This window comes from Chrysemys picta, chromosome 19 (genome assembly GCF_011386835.1).
Source record: "Chrysemys picta bellii isolate R12L10 chromosome 19, ASM1138683v2, whole genome shotgun sequence".
Taxonomy (NCBI): domain Eukaryota; kingdom Metazoa; phylum Chordata; order Testudines; family Emydidae; genus Chrysemys; species Chrysemys picta.
In genome coordinates, this window is record NC_088809.1 from 13,452,864 (window position 1) to 13,475,331 (window position 22,468).

General features: G+C 41.5%; 1 protein-coding gene across 2 annotated transcripts in view; it reads right to left on the reverse strand.

The window, feature by feature from the left end:
* GALNT17 (polypeptide N-acetylgalactosaminyltransferase 17) overlaps nucleotides 1-22,468 on the reverse strand; it is a 281,880-nt gene that overhangs the window by 23,708 nt on the left and 235,704 nt on the right. Inside the window, exon 1 of one of the 2 annotated variants that reach the window (XM_065573365.1) lies at nucleotides 4,822-4,961. The exons of the other annotated variant lie outside the window; for it this stretch is intronic. The gene's annotated coding sequence lies outside the window, so the exon portion shown is untranslated. Of the gene's footprint in view, nucleotides 1-4,821; nucleotides 4,962-22,468 lie in introns of those variants that run through there. 2 annotated transcript variants of the gene reach the window in all.

The following is a 22,468-nucleotide window of genomic DNA, read 5'->3' on the forward strand; positions in this document are numbered from 1 at the left end:
AACCTTCCAATTAAGCCATCTTCCCAATGAGCCGAAGAGCCACTTAAAGTGACTTAATGTGGGTCTTAAAGTGACGCAAGTGCTTGAAATGCCATAAGCCTTTAACACACATTAGTACTTAAAGCTACCTATATGTTACAGTGTCTTAATCTGCCTTAAGTCTTCAGACAGCTTTGCACATGTAATTGAGAAGTTCATTGGGAAGGGCTGTGTTTCATTTACTCACCACTCATATCCCTGTTGAGTGTCTCTCAATTAAGCTTTAAAAAAAAAAAATAAAAAATAAAAAAAAACTGGTTGCCTGGGAACCATCCCCATTAAGTGGCTTTCCCAATTAAGTGTATAGAAATCTAGATGATCGCAAAAAACCTGTGCAACCATGAGGCATTGTTTGCTACAATAGCTCATATTAACTAGTTAATATGTTCCACACAGTTAACTGACTGTATGCAGGATTTTTCCATTACTCAGGGGATCAAACATTAGCTGTGAAAGGGAGAACATAAAATAAATCGCAACACTTAGATCAATGAGGAAAAAAATCCACTTTTAAATTAAGTCACGTTTGGCCTATTTAACTTGGCACTGTCCTTTATACATATAGTTACAAAAGGAGCATATTATTTTTTAAAAATATGCATGTTTAGGGTAGAATGCATGTTTCAAAAGTTTACTGTGGTATATTTCCTGGTGGGAAAAAGAATCATGAAAGTCTTCATTATTTTTCAGCATAAGACAAATATGTAACAGCTATTAGCCAGCCATTCATCCATCCAGAAAGATGTAAAACTGGATGCATCTCCCTCCAGTAATTGATAATGGTGACTGTGTAACCTCTTCTCTATCCAGCATAGAAATACAGGTCATGGGGATACTAGAATACATAAATATTTTTTTTGAACTAAGCTCTATGGAGCGAATCTCAGAGAAACAAATAAAAAAAATAAATCTTTCACCCACAGACTTTTGAAATACACAACAAAAGAGCGGTAGGTGATGCGTTTCCAATTATCTCCCAAACAAATTTATTGCCTTAGGAATTAATGAGAAAAGAATATATAATGATTTGTCTTGTGTAGTGAAATTTACTAGTGATGTTGAAATGAGATCAGTTATCTCTTTTCTAGACATTTTTGGCATATACAGGAAGGGGGGAAAAATGGTAAATACATGATGAACCAAGTTTGACAATTTCACTACACTACGGGGGCCATTTAACTTTCCCTTCCAATCACCCTTTTCAAGCAGGGAAAGTTCACTGGTATGGTAATAAATTCATGAGCTTTTTGGCATCTCAGTTTCCTTGAGGATACAGGGAGGCCATTGTGGGGAGCTAAAGTAGAAAGGAGAACTGATTCTGGACACAGCAATATGGAGTTAGGATCTCCAGATGCATAGATGCCAACTTTTCATCAAGTAACCCATCTTACTCTGCAGGCCTGGGTGCCAGAAATCAGGGGCTTGCTTCAACTCCCACTGGTTTTAAAAGGTGTTGGATCAAGCCCCAGGAGAAAAGTATGTGTTATCCTGAGCACACAGGCTGTCGGGGGAAAAAAGAAAGAAAGAAAAACATATTGCCAGCAGCATGAGCAGGGAGGCACCGGAGGCTGAAGAAGCCTCCAGCCATGAAAGAATCACTCAATGGGAAATGTCGGGCAGGTCCTTTCCACAGTTAAATACTTGCACTGTAGGTGCACTTGCACAATTGGTTGTGATGGTGTTTTTTTTTTTTTTGGTGCTATGCCAGACCTCAGCGTTTTTCAATGGAATTCATCCTGACGAGCAGATAGTGTGCATCTGGGAAGACGCCATGCATTCATTTCAAGTTTGCATTTGCAAAATAGGAGAGGCATTTTTACATGGCTTCCCCCTCCAGCAAGAGCAATTTGCATTTATTCCTCTCAAATGACAGCTAGGAATCAATCATTCACTGTGCTTGTGACTATCCTGAAAAATAAAAAGATACTGACATGAGTGGAAGGTATATGCCCTCAGGGCTGAGATGGGACCAGGAGATGAAGCACTCTGTAGCCTGTCAGAGAAAAAGGCTATGTGCTCTAGGATTGCCACCTGCTAAGATTATTGCACGCACTTTAATAGAAAGAGAATGGCTGATTACTTTAGGAAATGCAATATACAAATGGTGTGTGAGCGAGAGAGACCCAGGAGATGCCAGGTTAACTAGATCAGCTCATCTCTACTCACTCTCTCACTCATGCCCGTCACCCCAGTCGGGGTATGGGCCGCCAACCACAGATCTCCAGAGTCCTTTATCCTGGGCCATTTGCTCTAGCTGGTTCCAGGTATAGCCCATTTTTTTGCTATCAGCCTGAAGGTCGCGTCGCCAGGTGTTTCTTGGACGGCCTCTTTTCCGCTTGCCTTGGGGGTTCCACCGCAATGCCTGTCTAGTGATGTTGGTTGGCTGCTTGCGTAGTGTGTGTCCTATCCAACCCCACCTTCTCCTTCTAATTTCTTCCTCTGCTGGAAGTTGATGGGTCCTCTCCAAGAGGTAGATGTTGCTGATGGTGTCTGGCCAGCGGATCTGGAGAATCCTTCTAAGGCAACTATTTATGAAGGTCTGGATCCTCCTGGTGGTTGTTTTAATTATCCTCCAGGTTTCAGCTCCATACAATAAGACTGATTTCACGTTGGAATTGAACAGTCTAATCTTTGTTGCCAAAGACAGCTCTCTAGAGCTCCAGATGTTCTTGAGCTGTAAGAAAGCTGCTCTTGCCTTACCAATCCTTGCTTTGATGTCTGCGTCTGTGCCACCCTGTTGGTCGATGATACTGCCTAGGTAGGTGAAGGACTGCACTTCTTCCAGAGGGATTCCATTCAGTGTGACTGGGTCATTACTGATGGAGTTAATCTTGAGGATCTTGGTCTTGTCCTTGTGGATGTTGAGGCCAACCTGTGATGATATGGCTGCCACTACGTTGGTCTTCTCTTGCATCTGCTGTTTGCGATGCGAAAGGAGTGCAAGGTCATCGGCAAAATCCAGGTCATCAAGCTGGGTCCACAACGTCCACTGGATTCCGTTCCTACGCTCATAAGTGGATGTCTTCATAATCCAATCAATGACAAGGAGAAAGAGAAATGGTGACAACAAGCATCCTTGTCTGACTCCGGTTCGCACCTGGAAGCTGTTTGTAAGCTGCCCTCCATGGATCACTCTACAGTGTATGCCATCATATAAGTTCTTAATCAGGTTGACCACCTTTACTGGGATGCCATAGTGCCGAAGGAGCTTCCAGAGAGTCTCTCGATCCACGCTATCGAATGCTTTTTCATAGTCAACAAAGTTGATGTACAATGAGGAGTTCCACTCCATAGACTGCTCGATTATGATGCGAAGCGTTGCTATCTGGTCCGTGCATGATCTATTTTGCCGGAAACCTGCTTGCTCATCTCGTAGCTGTGGGTCGACGGCATCCTTCATTCTCTCTAAGAGAACTCGGTTGAAGACCTTCCCTGGCACCGACAGAAGTGTGATTCCTCTGTAGTTGGCACAATTGCTGAGGTCTCCTTTCTTGGGGATTTTAATAAGATATCCCTCTTTCCAGTCTGCTGGAATCACTTCTTCTTCCCATATCTTCTCAAAGAGGGGGTATAGCATTTCCACTGAAACATCCAGATCTACTTTCAGGGCCTCTGCTGGAATATCGTCAGGTCCAGCCGCCTTCCTATTCTTCATCATAGTGATGGCTTTTCTGATCTCATCTCTGGTTGGTCTATCACAATTGATTGGAAGGTCTTCGTTGGCTGGGTCAATGTCTGGTGGATTTAATGGTGCTGGTCTATTCAGGAGTTCCTCAAAGTGCTCCGCCCAAAGGACCTCTCTGGTGGAGTTTCATCTCTACAGCCACAGAAATATTGTTCACAGTGTTAAGTAGTTAAGAACAATTTCCTTTCCTGTTCCCTTTGCCCTCAAAGAAGTGCCATAACCATCCATTTGCTTTGCTACTGTCGGACGGCAGCAGCAATCACCCTAAAAGGAATGTTCTTTAAACAAAATGACCCTTCACAATCAGTCTAACGTCAAAGCAACTTCTCAAGCAAAAAGCATAATCCAGGTCTAGTGATCAGGGTTGATGCTGCCCTCATGAAGTAGGTAAAACTCCAAGTTCAGTGGGAGCATCTCCCTGCATAAGCATACGGGTCTGTACACCTTTTCAGTACTCTCTGATACCTCTTGTGAGAACTCCCTGGACTGGGACTCTAATCCCTGTTCTGCCACTGATTCACCCTGTCTGAATCTCTGCCTCTAGACATTAATTTCCTCATCTGTAAAATGGGACCAATAATATGTGTTTGATTTACTAGCTAAGCTCATCCTTTGCAATCCATGAAGGAAGGTGCACTGTAAGTGCAAAAGATTCTTACTGTTACAAATGTGGTCTATGAAGCACACAGAAAGGTTTGTTTTGCTCATATTACTGAAGTGATTTTTATACTCCATACACAACTTGTGTGGTATGTAGGTCAATTGAGCCCTAATCCTGTTTTACTACTCCTCTCCAACAAGTTAAGCACATGCTTAAGTACTTTGTCGGATTGGGCTGAAGCATAAATGGCTACGTAACGGGGTCAGCACCTGCCTCTTGTGAGCGCTCCCTTCCCTGGCCAATAATGCCTGCAATCACAGTTCTTTTGAGCAGGTCTTCAGCAACTCAGCCCTCTGTCTGAGCTGCATTCACTGCCCCCTCTTCCAGGGTATACAGTCTCAGGTTTTTTCCCCCAACCCTGGTATGGGGCCATAGCTCTAAGGTTTCTTCCCAGACACCCTGCCTTCAACAACCCAACCCAGGCTCATCTCTGTACCTGCAGCTGGTGTCCTTTCAGCAGTGCCCTCTGGGCTCAATCTGCAACCAGACCAGCTGGGCCCCATCTCGGTGCCCTTGCCTGGTCAGGCCAGGTTGTAGGCTCAGACTGCCCACAATGACCTGTCCACAATCCTGCTACTCAGCCAACCAGGCACCTGGTCTTCTTGGAGCTCCAAACAGAAACTGAACTCTCTGCTCTGCTGCTTGCCTTTTATATGGCCCTTCTGACCCCTGATTGGTCACTCCAGCTGTCCCTCCAATTGGTTGCTTCTCTGCAGTCTCTCTAGGTTGCCTGGAGGACTTCTCCTCTATTCTATTCTGAGGTGGGGTGATGCAGGGCCAGGAGGCCTCCAGCAGGGGGCCTCCAGACCGAGTCCACTCCATCACAGGTAAGATGAAAAGGCGAGTGGTTTTGATTCTCTCAAACAATGATTTTATGGCAGAGGGAAGGGATATTTCCACAGCACTATCAAAAAAGTTAGGAAGTGAACTAATTAAAAGAGAGAGTCTAGCTTATAGAAAGTAATCTCCCAAGCAATTCACAAGGAAACAATACTAGTTCAATCATGATATTCACTGAAAGGGAAACATGGGTGATTTGTACAGTTAATAGATTTACCCTTAAAGAAAAGGACAATAGTCTAATTTAAAAAAAATCAGATACGTGCCAAAGACAGCCCCAGATAAATTATCATTCGTAAACTACTAGCTATTTTTCCTACAGACAAGACATTTGCATAGTTATCTTTACTGCCAAACCACTGTTGGATCACACTTCACTGTCACCCTTATATAATGCTGCAGTTCCTTTTGATTTAGCAATATTATAACAATAAAAAGGAGATAAATGCAATGCTATATACAGAGTACAGAATTATAGGCAGAGCTGGTAATAACACATTTAGTTAAGGTTGCCTGACACTTTCCAGTATAAGACCCTGTTTTCAGTTGTTATTACTTTGCCAAACCATAACATTCAGGCTGAAATATATACTAGAGCAACTAAACCCCCCTATAGTTCACATAAGCAGATGTTATATGCAACATCTAATCAGTCTTCTTTAAAAAAAAAAAAAAACTTTTGACAAAAAAGGGAAAGTGAGGTGGGACCCTCCTAACTTTTATTCAGCAGCCTCCAGCCTTTTTCAGCTCACCACACTGAAAGACTGACAGGAGGCAATGGGCCACAACTTGATTCACTTAAACTATCTGGGGGGTACATGACAAGTTGTACAGTCATCATCCTTTCCTTAATCATTTACTAGTCATCCCCAACTAGGTCCCAGCTATTCCGCTCACTGCAGAAGGTGAAAGGGGCCTATAAAAGGAGGGAAATAGACTTCCCACTGTTCCAGACATACCATCCCCAAGCCCTTCTTCTCCGCTCCCTTGAAGGGGACTCAGGAAAAGGGGGGGGGAAATCAGCTCCCCACTGTACAAGTTGTAGGAGCCCTAAAAATGCTTGTTCAGCTCCCCTAAGGGATGCTTTCCTTCACAGCCTTTTCCGATCTATTTCATCAGATAACCACATCCCTTCCATACGAAGTACCCACACTAGACATCCACCACACATTTAACATACTAAGTTGTGACATCCTACTCCACCTCACTGAGAGCCAGACCTGCTGTTGGGAGACAAAAAACACCCCATCCCTGCCGATATGGTGATGAGGGGAAAACTCGTTCCCAGCTCCCCCAAGGAAAATGGCAACTAGCATAATGCCCACAGCAGGTCAAGAGGGAGCCTGGTTTCAACACCAGGCAGACAAATCAAAAGTCACTTCTAACTAGCCAAGGAATTGTCTACAGAAATGGAAATCAACGTAACTTTTGGAATGCTGGATTTGGAAACAAGAAACTGGGGGAATTTCCCAGAGATAAATAGGGGACAATACCGGGGGTTGGGGGAGGCCGGGGGGGGGGGGGAGGGGGAGGAAGGGAGGAGAAGAGAATGGGACAAAAAACACTCCTTATGAAAACATTGATGGAGCTTCACCCTGATCAGCTAATGAACTCTAACACCTGGACTTGATAATGAGCTGAGTGAAATCTTTTTTGGCAAATAGATATTTGCCAAAAAAAATGCATTTTGGGTCTCTCTGAAATTATTTGCAAATTCAGGCTGAATTTCACAAATAGCTTCAATTGATTTTTTTTTAAGTGAAAACATTTTATTTTGACTGGACTTAGAAATGGCATTTCATTTTTTAATTTGGCCAATATTTAAAATAACCTCTTGAATCAAAATGGAAAAAAAAATGAAGGAAGTTTCTTCTTTTCAAGTCAACTGAAATGTTTTGTTTCATTCTAAATGAACTTTTGAGTTTTTCAATTCAAAGAAAATTTTTGGAAACATTGGTTCCGATTTGAACTTTATTTTATTTTATTTTATTTAAAAAACAAAAGACAAAACAAAAAGCCAACCTTTTGGTTTGGCTCCTGAACCAAAAAATAAAAATAAAAAATCCATTACATACTCTAGTTCTGGTTGTTAAGCAGAGGGGAAGTGGAGGTGGATGGGGGAGAGAAATGCTTTCTGTATTTAACAGTGGCAGGGTCAGAAGATGACTTCCTTTCTAGAGATGTAGATTTTCTTCTCTTGGCTGTAATTAAGCTAAGGAAAGCCTGCCTCACTGGGCTTTAGTCAAATAAACAGATATGTAAGCCATTTCTTTTAATCAGATTTTCTCTGTTTTTAAAACAAATCCTGTTTTTTAAGAAGGATGCTAGTGGGTTGGTATTGTGTGCAGATCTCCCTGAAAGATGCAAAGCCCTTCAACCTCCAAGGAAAAGTAGAGAAGGCAAAAGGTGGGGTCTAAGGCCTGAGCCTCTATGCCTATTCCTAGTCAAACAGGTGTCCCTCGCCAAGTGAGATGTGTTGCAAAGGCTATGCCAGGCACATGCTCCAGGTGAAGTGTAAGGCCCAAAACAGAGACATGAGTTATTTGACAGGGATTATTAAGTTTTATTTAATGGTCCTGAAAGGTCCCAGATTGAAAACCTGGATGACAAAGGGCTTTTATTTATCTATAAAAAAGTACAGGATGGGCAATTGTAGTGTCAGATTCTGCCAACTCATGCCAAACCATTATGCCTCAAATCCTCACTTGAAGGGGCCATTTATAGGGCTGGCAGGGGGAAAAAGGAAAATATATTAAATGTACTCAAAATAATACATTCTTGTGATGCTTTCCTGCTTCTCTCCCCCCTCCTTAAGCTGCATGATCTATGGGGCTGGATAATTTTATATTATGCATCTCTTCTGGTGCCATGTAAACAACAGTAATGCCCATATAACTCTTGGCCTTACTGACGAGACTACCAAATTAAAGCCATCTGTGGTGGCCATTTGATGTAACCACCTGTCCAGTAGGAACTGGATTGGGACCAGCAACTCACTATACAAAGTCCAGAGTATTTTATCCCTGTAACTGTGAAAGGAATATAATCAGCTTAACATTTGTCATACTGGAGAATATTAGAACAAAACACTTCATGTCTATGCATTGTACAGTTGGTGGAGCTGAAGTAATTATTGCTCTGTGCCACCACTTGTCCAATCAGAATGACACGTACACTTGGTAATTAGGTTTGTATAAAATTAAGAATTAATGTTGCATTTCTCCAACAACCACAAAACAAACCATTTTAAAAAGTGCACCATTGCCAGATAGAATGTACATTGATTTGACTGTATCAGCAAAAGGTAAAATATTAAAGAATGACCTTTGGCGAAAGTCTATATTTAACAGACTTCCAATTGCAGATACACTGCACTAGTTGCTATGATGAAGTTCTGTACTCTCAGCTCTGAAGAAACTATAGAATGTACCACTTTTTAACCCTTTTGCGGTTGATACTTATTACACAGTTAAACTACTGGCATCTACAACAACTGCATGATCAGACCAGAATTTTGTCATCTTAACTTTAATAGTTTATCCCCCTTCTACATTAGACTATTTCTAAGCAGGCATCTTGGGGAGGTATCACATTTCTCTAACCTGAAGATATAAACTAAATTCAGCCTGAACCTGAATCCCAAATCCTGTCTGAAACCTAAACTACATCAAAACCCCACCTCCTCAGCACATCTCTGGCCTTGTCCACAGAGTGACGTAGTGTGCAGCAAGCCAGGGTATGAATGTGCAATGTGCTAGCCTGCTGCATGCTAACGCTACGTCTACACTATGAGCCAGTGGTGTGACTCCCAGCTTGAGTATACATACTGCTGTTCAAAGGTCTCATTGAGCGATCGTAAGTACACTATGGACATTTGAGTGTATGGTAGCCTGGTCAACATGGCCACTTAGGTTGTGGCACAAGTGCGTACTGTAGATTTACATTCTGGCTTGCTGTGCACTAACTAGTTAGACAAACGCACTAATATATGGCCAAGTTCTACGGTCCTTGAATGAGCAAAGCTATATTTGTGGGCGTAAGTTATTCCTAGGTATTGTAGTATAAAATCGACCATAGATTTGCACAGTACTTAAATTCCCCAACACATTGAGGTCACATGACCAGTCTCGTCAGCATAACAAGGACCTTATTATGTTTAACAGTACAATACAAACATTCTAGGCTTATAAAATACAGCGGTGGCTCCAGGCACCAGCGCTCCAAGTGAGGGCGGCAGTCAGGCAGCCTTCGGCGGCTTGCCTGCGGGAGGTCCGCCGGTCCCGTGGATTTGGTGACAATTCAGTGGCGGGAACGCCGAAGCCGCGGGACCGGCAGACCTCCTGCAGGCATGCCGCCGAATCCGCGGGACCGGGGACCTCCTGCAGGTGCGCCGCCAAAGGCAGCCTGCCTGCCGTGCTTGGGGCGGCAAAAAAGCTAGAGCCGCCCCTGATAAAATAGACACATACTTAAAAAGCCACTGTAAACTATAATCACTATCCCCTATGGAACAAACAGAAATAGCCAAACCCTTTGTGTTATCAGTATAGAAAATACGGTAGTCTCCAGAAATTGCAATTTTATTGCAGGTCACACACCAAAATAACCTTGATCTTATTTTCCCCATTATTGTATATAGTACATGTATCCAGTCACATAGTGATACAAGTAAAAATGGTGGAAGATGTTCAACAGAATTTTGATCTATTTTTGATGCAAAGAGTCTTCAGAGCAAATTAGCCATAATCTGTTATTTAGGATAGCAGGGCTCAATACTGTGTGTGTGCGCATGTCATATTAAGTTTTAATCATAAGAGGCAGTTCTGAAACAGAATTATTTATGCAAAGACAGGCACCAAGTGTGATATAGCAGCTCCCGTGTGGACAGTGTGCCCACTTCCTTCAGTCTATTATTATTCCTCTCCACTCCCGCGCATCATTAAAGGGGCTTTTGTTAGCTGTAATTATAGATAGCCTATCCTCCGATCTGAACAGAGAATGCATTGAACGGAAGCTACTGAATGATTTCATAGGCTATCCGTTTTCATGTAAGTAATTCAAATCTATTCTTTCTAATAGAAAATCAAAACAGAAAACTTGCTCAGGTAACTCACCATGAAGAATAGATAATGAAATGAGCATGTACCAGGTACGTACACTTAAGGCCTCCAAACATTTTAAAGCACAACTGACAATAATACTTTGTAGGCTCTTACAAGTTCTTGCTACAATCTCCCTTGCTTATTAGTTTCAGCCAGGGTTTAGCAGGTTGTTAAACAGTTTTCCCTGGAACAACCCACCTTGCTCGCAGGTGCTATTCCTACTTGGAAAGGTTTAAGTGGGTTCTGCCTGCTCACTGAAGCATGTATCTGATTGGTGTAACAGACTACAAGGGAGGAGGCAGTGGTGGTCTGGAAGAGAGAGGCTCTGGAGTGTGAGTTGAGAAATCTGAAGTAGGAACCCTAGGTGCTGAAGCACCTTGGAAGAATGCTTGGGTCTGAACTTCGCACTAAAAGCCAACCCCTAGGAAGCATTAAAAACAGCTAGTGGAAGCTATTTGCAGTACACAACAAGTTTTACTGATCGTCCAAAACCCAGAAACTATCCTACATATTCATGAGCACCATCTACTGGCACTATATCTATTAACTCCCCTCTTACATATGCACAGGTATCGAGCATTTTTGTAACAAGAAATGGATGAGTTTCAACACTGCACATCTGCCTTTGTTTAAGAGCAGGTTGAGAAAGGCATCTGCCCACAACTGTATGTAAAGAATACCAGTTCGTAGTGACAGTAGTACGGACGGCACTCGGCACAGCCTAATGCACGGCCTTCTGCAATGCAAAAAATCTGCTAGAGACCTCATAGATGTGTGCAACTTTAAAACCAGGTCTCTATAAAGGTCCTAAACAGATGGTCAGAGACTATAGCAGGTCTGTCATATTTTTGCCATTCATTCTGCCCATCTGCCTATCTTTTATAGCAGCCTAAAAACTTCCATTTTAATCAAGTTATTAAAGTACAAGATGAATACTCAAACGCTTAGCATGGACAAGCACTGTGGTTCTGAGGTTATCAGCTATAGAAATACTGTTAATTTCTTACACTTCCGCTGAGTATTAGAGCTCAACCAAAAACTTCTCAAAAATTCAGGCACATGTGAACATCAAGTAGTGTCCAAAGGCTCGTAGGATTAATAAACTATCAGCTGCACTTTTAAAAATAGTAGTAGGCACTGTCATATGTTGAACACTCCAAGTCCAGCCAATCCAGAAAGCATTTACTTCCAGAAGTAGCATTGGAAAAGCACTTAGGCTGGAACTGTGATTTTAAATGTGGAAGTACTATCTTCAGGGGAGTGTTTAGTGCAATGAAAATGATGCAGCCATTGGATGTACTGATGGTCCTCTCCACGGCCTTCAAATTACCTTCGGTGATGGGTCATCTAGATTCTGTTGTCTTCAAAGGTTTCCATTAGCTAGTTCAGTATTTATTGATACATGTCAGTTTGATGGAGACCATATAATTCACTGGATTCTGAACTGCTTGGTGCCCAACTCAGACTTGATGGACTGAATCCAAGTCTGACTTCAGGGGCCTCTCACTTGTTTACAGCTGCTAAGAATTTGGCCTCTTGACTTTGAACATCACACAAGTAATGAGGAAGAAGGCTGAAGGCTGTCAGGGGATTTGGAATGAGTGTTTAATTTTGTCTGTGGAAATAAAAATCTGTCTGTTCCAGACTGACAATACTTATTGCATAGTGGGTTTTCCTCCTTTTGGCTTATTGGCTAAACTGCACTCTTATTTTTATTAAGAGCAATATTCAACACTTTCTGTCAAATCTAGTTCTGAGTTAAGGCTTGTTTCGATTCTGAGGGTGAAATCCTGGCTCCAGTGAAGTGAACAGCAAAACTCTGATTGACTTAAGGGAGACCAGGATGTCCTCCTGTCTCTATAATGCCAATAACCATGGTCCGTTTGCCAAATACAATGTGTTTTTTAAGTATCAGCATGGTCCTAGTTAGGACTGGGGGTGGCAGGAGAGAGAGAGACAGACTTCCCCATTACTGTGGGAAGATCAGTGTAAACAGGAGTCTTGCGTTGCATTCTCAAGAAACGAAAGACAAGTTCATCTTGATCTTGCAGGACATTGAGCTCCAGAGCCGTATCTTCTTCACCAAGAAGATTTTGGATCTCCATCCACAGTGAACTTACATATGGGTAATAACTTATAATAATTATAACTGGTTGGAAAATGCCAATTGTTTCTTGCCGGAAATGTCTTTAATTTCTCACAATTTTGTGAGTCGCCCCCCTCCCCCCCAACAAAAAAACAACTCCCCCAAAACCCAATACTTTTTGGGTTTTCAGTCAAACATTGTTGAAAACTGAATCTGACTTAAATGGGACTTGAAGATACCCTTAAAATAATGCGTACATCCTTCCCGAACAGGGATACTGCCCTGGATTAGGGTCAAGGGCTCCTTTTGTTTGCAGCTTTTTTGCTGGGAAGTTTGACCTTAAAGTCTGCTATTTTGGATACTTTGATCCTCCACTAGTTAAAGAAGTCAATGGATACAGGACCTACTAAATGACAGCCAATGAAACCGCCTGAGATTGAGAAGGGGGCAGACTGCTTCTTTTAACAAAATTGCTTTCATGACGGCACAAAAATCATGCTGCTTTGTTAGGCCCCGTAATAACCTACATTGCAAATTGTTCCTTTGATCTCAGGGACCAAATTACCATGGTAGAGATCAAAATGATTTTTAAACATTATCTTTCCCACTGGCTGACTTCATTAGCTTTTTACAGCTGACACCCTACTCCTCAGTAACATGTTCAAAAGCGGTTTGTTTGCTATCGCACTCCAGAAACCTCAGCCAACAGGGGCTTACTGAATAGATTTCTGTTTACCTTGGGGTATGGTCACAGCATGGACCCTACTTGGTTGAGCATCATCACTAATGATTTTTTGTGTAACAAATGCTGGGACACTGTTGTGCTCATTATGCCAGATCTTTTCATTGGAATTTAATGGCATTAAGTTCCAAAGGAAATGTTCTCTGCGTTGTCCCTAGATGACTTCCGTTATTATTAGTCTGCCCAGTTATACACTGGATAGCACAAGTGGCATCCTAACATAGCAGATTGTATCTGCCTGTCCCAGAAGAGGTAGCTAGCTTGGTCTCCAGGCTGTCACGATGTCTGGCCATTGTCCGGATCTCTGGCTGAAGGTTAAGCTAGACAAGAAACTAATTTACAGCAAGTAATATTTAGAATAACTATTTTTAATACTTTCCTACCCTTGATGGATTCACACCGATAAAAAAATATCAAAAATATGAAGTTTTCATGCAGATAGGTTTTTTTATATTTTTAATTAGTCTCAATAGTCAGATTAATATAGCATATCTACAAGAACCTGTTCTCTGCATAGGGGTGTGTGTGACATATATCCTATAGAGTAGCGAAATACTACTCTTCTAGATAGGGGTCTGCTCCAGCATTTTGCTCTTTAAACTGTCCATAAAAAGCTCAACTCATAAAAACCATGGGAATGGAGGATGGTGAAGACCGATTACATGTGGCTCAGTCAGGTGTACAAAGAGGGTAAGTGAGATGTAGTGTGGTCCAGTGTATATTGGACTAGGACCCTAGAGATCTAGGCTCCATTCTGAGCTCTGCCAGTAGCCAGTCGTGTGCCCTTGGGCAGGTCATTTCAGTGCTGTGTATCTGTTTCCCCTCCCACGCATTATGTGTCTTGTCTCATTAAGAGTCTAAGCTCTTTGGGGCAGGGGCTATCTCTTACTACAGGTATGGATAATGCCTAAAACTATGGAGCTCTCATCTTGATCGGGCCTCATGATGCTATTGTATACAAACAATTTCAGAGAGGTATTGGGTTTTCAGAGTGAGTGAGTGTGTGTGTGTGTGTGTGTGTGTGTGTGTGTGTGTGTGTACGTACTGTGCCTAGAACAAGAGGGTGTGAGCTGTGATTGGAGTCTATAGGCACAACAGTTCAGAGGGGAATATAAATGGAAAGGTTCCCTTTTAGAGGTTAGGCAAATCTCTATCCCCTATTTCAACAGAATACAGATCTTCAATGGAAGTTACACCAATAGAGAATTTGGTTCAACGACTTTGCAGGGAGAGTGATGAAACATGGGCACGTGTCAAAGGAATCTATGGGCAAACTTTTTTTAAAAAAAAAAGTGATCAGATCTGCACCAAAAATGTCTTGGTATTTGTCGGAGCTATTCAAATTTCTTGGATGAATCTGTGTTAGAAATCTGTGAAAGCAGTCCTTTCCTAAAAGAGTTCCAGTGCTTCCAGATTCAGGTGTTTTATCTTACTCAGTTGGCCTATTCCAAGTCAACACATCTGATGACAAGATTAAGCTCATTTATTTGAAAGGTTTTTTAGGGCTAACATTATTTTCCTTGCATGAAATATGAAATATGCAGAGGAGAAGCAGTGGCAAAAATATGTGCTAAAGCCTCCATGAAGGTAAGAATGCATTGTTTACTCCCTTAATAGCATTCTGCTTATCACAAGAATGCACTTTCCCTTACAACATTACTCTAAGGTCCCACTAGGCATTTCATAGATTTTTTTTTTTAAATTTCTTCCAAGTTCCCAAATGCACAGTAATCACTGAGAAAACACCAGCATTTAAATTCCTATGTTTCTTTTCTTTTCTTTTCTTTTTACATTGCATTTCTTTGTTTTAATTATTAGGGAATACACTTCTCTTACAAAACTGGCATCTCTGAAGTCCCCAATTCATTGCATGGGGTGTCACAAAACTAGGTAATGGCCTTTTTGTAGACCTTAGATATTACTTTAAGAGTGAGGCTGATCCATGCCCAATCATTTGTCAGCTTCCCTTGTTATGCCTGCCAATTAATACACATTGTAATGGATGTTCTGCATCTGTACCCATAGCACAGTACTGATTCCATGTAGACTACTGAGTAACAAATAGAGTTGGTTAGGAAAAGAATATTTTTCCCTTGGATTTCTTTAAAAAAAAAAAAAAGCGCTTAGGTTTTTAAATGCAACCTCCCAAAATGGTTCAATTTTCAAGTGGCTGAAAGCTAAAAACACAAAGAGTTTGAAATGTCTCAATACAAATTTCCATGGGAAATGTCAGTTTTCCAATGGAAACCTGAAAAATGTAATAGAAAAAAAAATCAGACACTTCCAAAGGAAATTCTCATTTAGATAAATAAATCCACTTTCCAACTCTGCCATAAAAATTCCAACCACCTCTAATAGACTTAGTCCACAGCATTTTGCTTGGTGTGTACAGAATATTTTCCGAGCCATATTTTATTCTGAATGAAATATCAAGATATTTTTATGGAGATAATGACTTATAGACATAATTAGGCTGGAGTAACCAGAGCATGTGTAGTTTTGCCGGCTTCATTCCAACTACTGTCTGTCCCCAAAAAGAAGCTTTATCCAGCTTTAGAATCCAGTTCAAGCTTTACTCCTGCCTCTTCCAAGCACTGACTGCCGGCTCATGAATTTTGCGCTATCTTTGGTTAAAGACCAAAAGAAAATTCTCCTGAGCCAGAACTGCAAAATGAAGGACCCTCATTTCAACCTTCTGTCTCTTAATATTACATTCTCTCTTCCTGTGCCTAGCAGTACTAACTCAAAATTCTGCTTAAGTGCTAACATGACTTAACTCCTTTTAAATGCATTTTAAAGAGTGCTGAAAAATGGAGGCTGCTGGTTAAAACAAACAGCTATAGTGCAGCAGTGTCAGTGCTCGTTTTCCCACTAGGAGACTCTGCTGCACAACGAATACAAGTGACACAAATGGACAGTGTATTTTGTTTCAGTACTTTTGGATATCTGTCATGCCCTTAGCTTGTGAACTCCTGGAAAAAGCTTGAAAAGTGAGCTGGTTTAAAATTTTCCGATGTCAGAAAAGAGTTATTGGGTCAAAACTGAACCTTTCTACAGGACTGTCAATGAAATTTCATTTTTACAAAATTTGAAATTAAGTGTTTGGATAAGGTCAGTAATATTGTGCTTTGACCTTATTGAAACGTAGTGTTTAGATTTCTCATTTTGAAATGACTGTTTCAAAATCTCTTTCACTATTATTCCAACAGAAAGTTTTGCTTAACCTAGCAAAAAAAATTCAATTTCATTTAATCAGAAATGTAGTTTTGTTTTGTTTTGTTCTGATTTGGAACGGAATCAACAATTCTGAGTTTTAACCACCTCTACTTGGAAACTGGAACTCGATCAGTAAATCACTTTAGGAGAAAAAGCTGAAAACAACAAGTAAACCCCATTATCTCCATCTATTATGATGTTATCTGATTCCTTTTCTAGTTGGCTGTCATGTTCATATTTAAATAACTGACAATGAGTGGCTATTCCAGGCTCTAAGCATTTTTACTAATTATTACCCAATCACCGAGATCCAAAACAGCAGCACATGCTTTCCCTCCCCACCACTGCAAATCCATACAATCATCAGGGGAAGGAAAACAAAATGAAAATATTTCCTCCTAAATGCAACTGGAAACTCCTCTCAAGACCATTCGAGAGCCCTGTTAGAAAAGATGCACTTGGAAGCAGGCCTAGAGCTATTGCATAGCAAGGAAGTGAATTCCAAAGTTGAGAGGTGCCCAGGGGAAGTTCCCTGCCAGAGCAGCACCTACTCTTTTACAGCAAAAAAGCTCCAACTCAAGTACTTCCACTGAGCTCTGCTGCGGTGGTGTTGCACAGGGCAAGGATAGTCTCTTAGGTAAGACAGTCCTAGGCCATTCAGGAATTTATAGGTCAAAAACACCACCTTACATTCCATCTGGATGCCAGTGGGCAGCCGCTACAGGTCACGAAGCCGTGATCCAATGGCATGCCATCTGTGTACGCAAGGCATGCATTGCAAATGCCAGGATCAGCTGTGCTCGTAGGATGATTCCGTCCAGCATTCACACGCACTTGGAAGGCACCATATAGGCGAACTAGGCGGTTGCCTACGGTGCCAAGTTAAATGGGGCACCAAATTCGAGGAAAAAAATCAAATTAAAAAAAAAGAAAAATGAAAAAAAATACAAATAAAATAACTAAGATGTCATTATTTCAATTCCCGTTCGCGTATGGAGGGAATCTGAATTATAATTCATTTCTCTATATTTCTGAGAATTTATTAATATGTCAAATCTTTTGTTTACTGCAAAAATAAATATGTTAGCGAATTTTTTTCTTCAATTTGGGACGTAGAGTCAAGATGACTCACTCCGCAATTTTGATAAGCAATAACTCAGCCACAATGAAACACATCCACCAGTGGCAAGAGCTGCAGTGCTAGTGACACCTAACTCCAATATAAATCAAAGTCGCATAGCCGGAAATTCATGTAGAGCGGAGATATTGCGAGTTGATACATGTCAAACGGTCATTTTAACACACGTCACAGGTAGATGGTTAAGAATCGAGTGAATACTGTGGAAAATTGTGTTTCTTGGTGCCAAAGAATAAATCTTTCAGCATTATGAATCCAAAATGTGAGTATCTTAAAGCGTTATTAAACCTTAGCGTTATTATTGGGCTGTATAATTATGAACTTTTCTTTGTTATAACTGGTTCACATGTAATAAATAAGGTCTATAAAAGAAAAGTAACAGCGTTAACGCTTTGACTACAAAAGTGATGATGTCACACTCCAAGCGAGTAACAGTGAGGAAGGGGATTACTTTCCAAACAACCGGTGTTTATAAAACTGTTATAATGTTGAAAAAGGTCATTTTGTTTCCGTGAAAACACTAACTAACTGTTTTAATAGGTAAGTGAGTTTATGTTACCAATCATTGAACCTTTAAGTGGTGAAAAGACGTGTTGGGATGGCTGCAATGTGGTTTAAATCGCCAAACATGCGATGGGTGTGTCAGCCATCCTTAACGCGATAATGCTTGCAGTCGGGAGCACAGTACATAACAATATTCAAATGCCCCATGGCAGAAAGAGGAAAAAGAAAACCCTCAGGAGCTGAGCATCATAAATGAAAGGCTGAGAAGAAAAAGGACCAAGCAAAACAGCAGGGATCCTTCCTGAAATAGCTTCTCTTTAATCCAAATAAAGATGGAAGCAGTTCACAGCTTCCAGATGAAGGAATTTTACTTGGAGAGGAGGTTAGCTCACATCCGCATGGAAGCATCTTGGAACATCAAGATGATGCAAACTTACTTCTAGATGAAGGCAGCTCACAGCATCAGACTGATATGGAAGTGGAGAAAATTTATTCACCTTCAGAGACACATGTAGAAATTGAAGAAAATGAAGAAGAAGGAAGAAAGGATGAGGAAATTACAAACAAGTTACAGTATGGGGACCCAGCTTCATGGCCCAGATGTGATGACAGTGTGCGACAAATTCTCATGGAACATGGACCCGAACAAGTTCATGAATTTCCCTTCCCTAAGGATGGAAATAAAAGAAAATTATCTGCTCAGCATTAAAAAAGGAAATTCATTAATGGGGAAGAAATTCATCGAACCTGGTTACAATATTCAGTGTCGAAGGACTCTGTTTTGCTTTTGCTGCAAGTTGTTTAGAAATCAAGCAATTGGTACATCACTTACTGAAAATGGTTCGAAGGACTGGAAACACATATCTTCAATTCTCTCTTCACACGAAAAGTGCAGAACATTTGAAATGCTTTCAAAATTGGAAAGAACTTGAATTACGATTGAAAAAAAGGAAAAACTATCGATGAAGAACATTCATGTGTGATCAAGGAAAAAAGAATATTGGCAACAAATATTAGAGCATCTGATTGCTTTAGTGAAAGTTTGCAGTGGGCAAAATTTAGCGTACCATGGCTGCGGTAGAAATGAAAAATTATACATTCCAGGTAATGGAAACTTTTTAAAATTTGTTGAATACCTAGCTTTGTTTGATCCAGTCATGAAGGAGCATCTACATAAAATAACTGATCATGAAACACAGGTTTATTACTTAGGAAAAAATATGCAGAATGAACTGATTCAAATCCTAGCAAATGCCATTAAAAAGAAAATTGCAGAAGCTGCCCATTCTGCAAAATACTTTTCAATAATACTGGACTGTACACCAGATGTGAGTTATGTTGAACAAATGACGATCATTCGTTTTGTGGATATGGAAATGTCTGCAGATGAAGATAATGTTAAAGTGCTCATAAAGGAACATTTTTTGGGTTTCGTACCACTGATGGAGATGACTGGAGCATTTATGACTGAAACTATTCTACAAGAGCTTGAAACAATGTCATTATCTGTTGAAAACTTACATGGCCAAGGCTATGATAATGGTTCTACTGTAGTGTAGATAATGGGAGTAATATGAAAGGTAAAGACAATGGTATGCAAAGGAGAATGATGGAAATCAATCCTAGGGCCTTTTTCGTTCCTTGCAGTGTACAGTCTCTGAATTAGGTTGTCAATGATGCTGCTAGATGCTGTTTGGAGGCAAGCAGTTTCTTTGACCTGGTGCAACGTGTTCATGTGTTTTTCTCAGGCTCAACATGCCGTTGGGAGATTCTGACTCGCCATGTGAATTCTCTAACTGTGAAACCACTTAGTCAGACAAGATAGGAGCATCGTATTGATGCTTTGAAGCCTCTTCGCTATGAACTTGGAAACATTTATGATGTCCTAATTGAAATTTCTGATGATACTACCTTTACTGGATTATCTGGCAATATGGCACGTTCAGATGCAGAAGCTCTTGCAAATGGCCTTTCCAAGTTCAAATTTGTGACTTCACTCATTTTGTGGTATAATCTTTTCGAGATTAACCTCACAAGTAAGCAACTTCAGGAAAAGAACTTGAACATACATTCTGCTAGTCAAAAACTGCAGCAAACTAAAAATATTCTGAAGGAATTCTGAAGGGTTCGAAAGAACACTGGTAGATTCTCTCGAGCTTGCTGAAGAAATAGATTTTTCGACAGAATTTGAACCAGAGCCAGTTCGCATTTGGCAAAAGAAACAGCAGTTTTTGTATGACGGATGAGACACACCCATTCAGAACCCAAAACAAAGGTTCAAAGTGAATTTCTACTTCGCAGTCCTTGATACTGCTATTCACTCAGGTTGATGAAAGATTTCAACAGATGCAGCAGCTAGAGTCAGTATTTGACTTTCTATATGATATCCACAGCTTGCAAAAGAAAACAGATAAGAGAATTTTGTATAAAACTGGAGTTAGCATTGACTCATGAAAATTCAAAAGACATTGATGCTACATATTTCTGTAGTGAGCTTCAGGCTTTTTCAAGACGACTTAAGAAACATTCCACTCCTGAAGAAGTCCTGAAGTTCGTTTGTGAAAATAAACTCAGTTTTCCAAACATTTTTATAGCTCTATGCATTCTTTTAACTTTGCCAGTTTCCGTAGCTAGTGGAGAACATAGCTTTTCAAAGTTAAAACTGATAAAAACATATCTGCGTTCAACAATGGTGCAAGAGAGACTTGTTGGACTTGCCACAATGTCAATAGAGCATGAAATAGCTGGAAAACTGGATCTAAAAGAACTAGTGACTGAATTTTCAAAACTTAAAGCAAGAAAAGTCATGTTTTAAGAGCAGAGTATTTTTATTCGGTGTGTTTTGTAAATACAGGTTAAAGTTCATTGAAGAGTTTTCTTATTTCTTCCTATATTAGATGTGGTGGTAATGGCAGTTAAAGCAGGATAGAGTAATGGATAATTTTGGATTTGTAATCATAAAAATTATAATTAACATTTTAAATCATTTTTATTTGAAATCGGACTGCAATATCATCTAGCTGTTGTGTACAAATCTATTCTGAAAATTTCGTGTCTCTATTTTAGCTGATTTCAGAAACATTGGTTGGACAGACGGACGGACAAACCGAATAATTAAGCCTCTGTTTAAAAAAAAAATGCTTAAAAAACAATAAAAGGAAAAAGGGGGCAAAATGTTTCCCAGTTTACCAAAAGCCTCAGCCTAAATCGGGTTTGGGGGTGGGGGCGCTGATTGCTGGCAGCTAATCTAGGGCTGCCCCAGTCCTCTGCACAGCATGGTCGCGCACACACTGACCGTGTGAGATCATTAGAGCCCTGCACGGATACAAATTTATATCCACGGAACCGCTGGGCTCTCCCGGGAACTGTAACGGTGAAAGGAGAAGAACGTGGGGCTGCCACTCCCAGGGGCCAGCGCCCCATGCCGGCAGCTCCTCTGGCACGGTACTGCCCCCCAGCGTCTCCTCCCCATCTCTTCCACACAGATGTCTGCGTCTCCTGTCTGGGGGCATGTGCGCCGCTTGAACACAAGAGTGTGACCAGGGACAGCTGCCAGTGAGCCTGGTGCCTGCCCCAGGGGGGTGGGGCTAGAGGCAGTACACCTGCGCTGGAGGAGCTGCCAGTGCAGGGCGCTGGCTCCTGGGAGGGGCTACCCCATGTTCTGCTCCTTTCCCTGCTGTGGTTCCTGGGAGAGCCCCGTGGTTCCACGGATACTGATTTATATCTGCATCTGCTGATATACATTTGTATCCGTGCAGGGCTCCAGAGATCATACTGCATGGAGCATGGCATTTGCAGGCAAGTATAGAATTGAATGTCTGTGATGGTCTTTGGTAGCATTGCTTAGTGGTCTGAGCTTAGGCCCTTCAACATGCGGTGAGAGGGTTTGGTAGGGAAGCCTAGGCCCTCCCACTCCACCGGGCTCTGGCCCTGTGAAAGCCACAAGGTCTGACGCTCAAGAGTGCCTTAAGGCTGCCCTCCCTCGGTCACCTCCTACCACTTCACCATTGTCCGAAGTTTGAAGTCCATCACAGGAGACAGTGAAGGGCGTCAGCCCACCACTTGGCATCTCTTCACAGCCAAGCATGGTATGGTAGCTTTCTCCCTTTTGGGGCAGCGCCTGCCTGCCTTGGCCCTCTGACCAGGTCAGCTCCAGGTCTCTCCCCTTCAGGGGCAGTCCATAAATACAGGGAATCAACACCAAAACTGGGTTAGTAGGTGAGGGGGAAATGCCTCCCTCTCCAGGTACAACAGAAGTACATCCTCCCTTCCCTCAGGGAAGGGGCTTCAGGCAAGTGTGAGGGAGAGATCCTGCCTTCCCTCAGCCCTCTTCTCAGGAGCTGCAAGGTAGAGGTCCCTTCCCTGGCCCACCCACAAAGGAGCTGTTCTGCTCCCTTTTAACTCCTCCTCCAGTCTGTGCATCTCTTGCAGGTGTGGTGGGGCAGGGCTGGCTGCTCA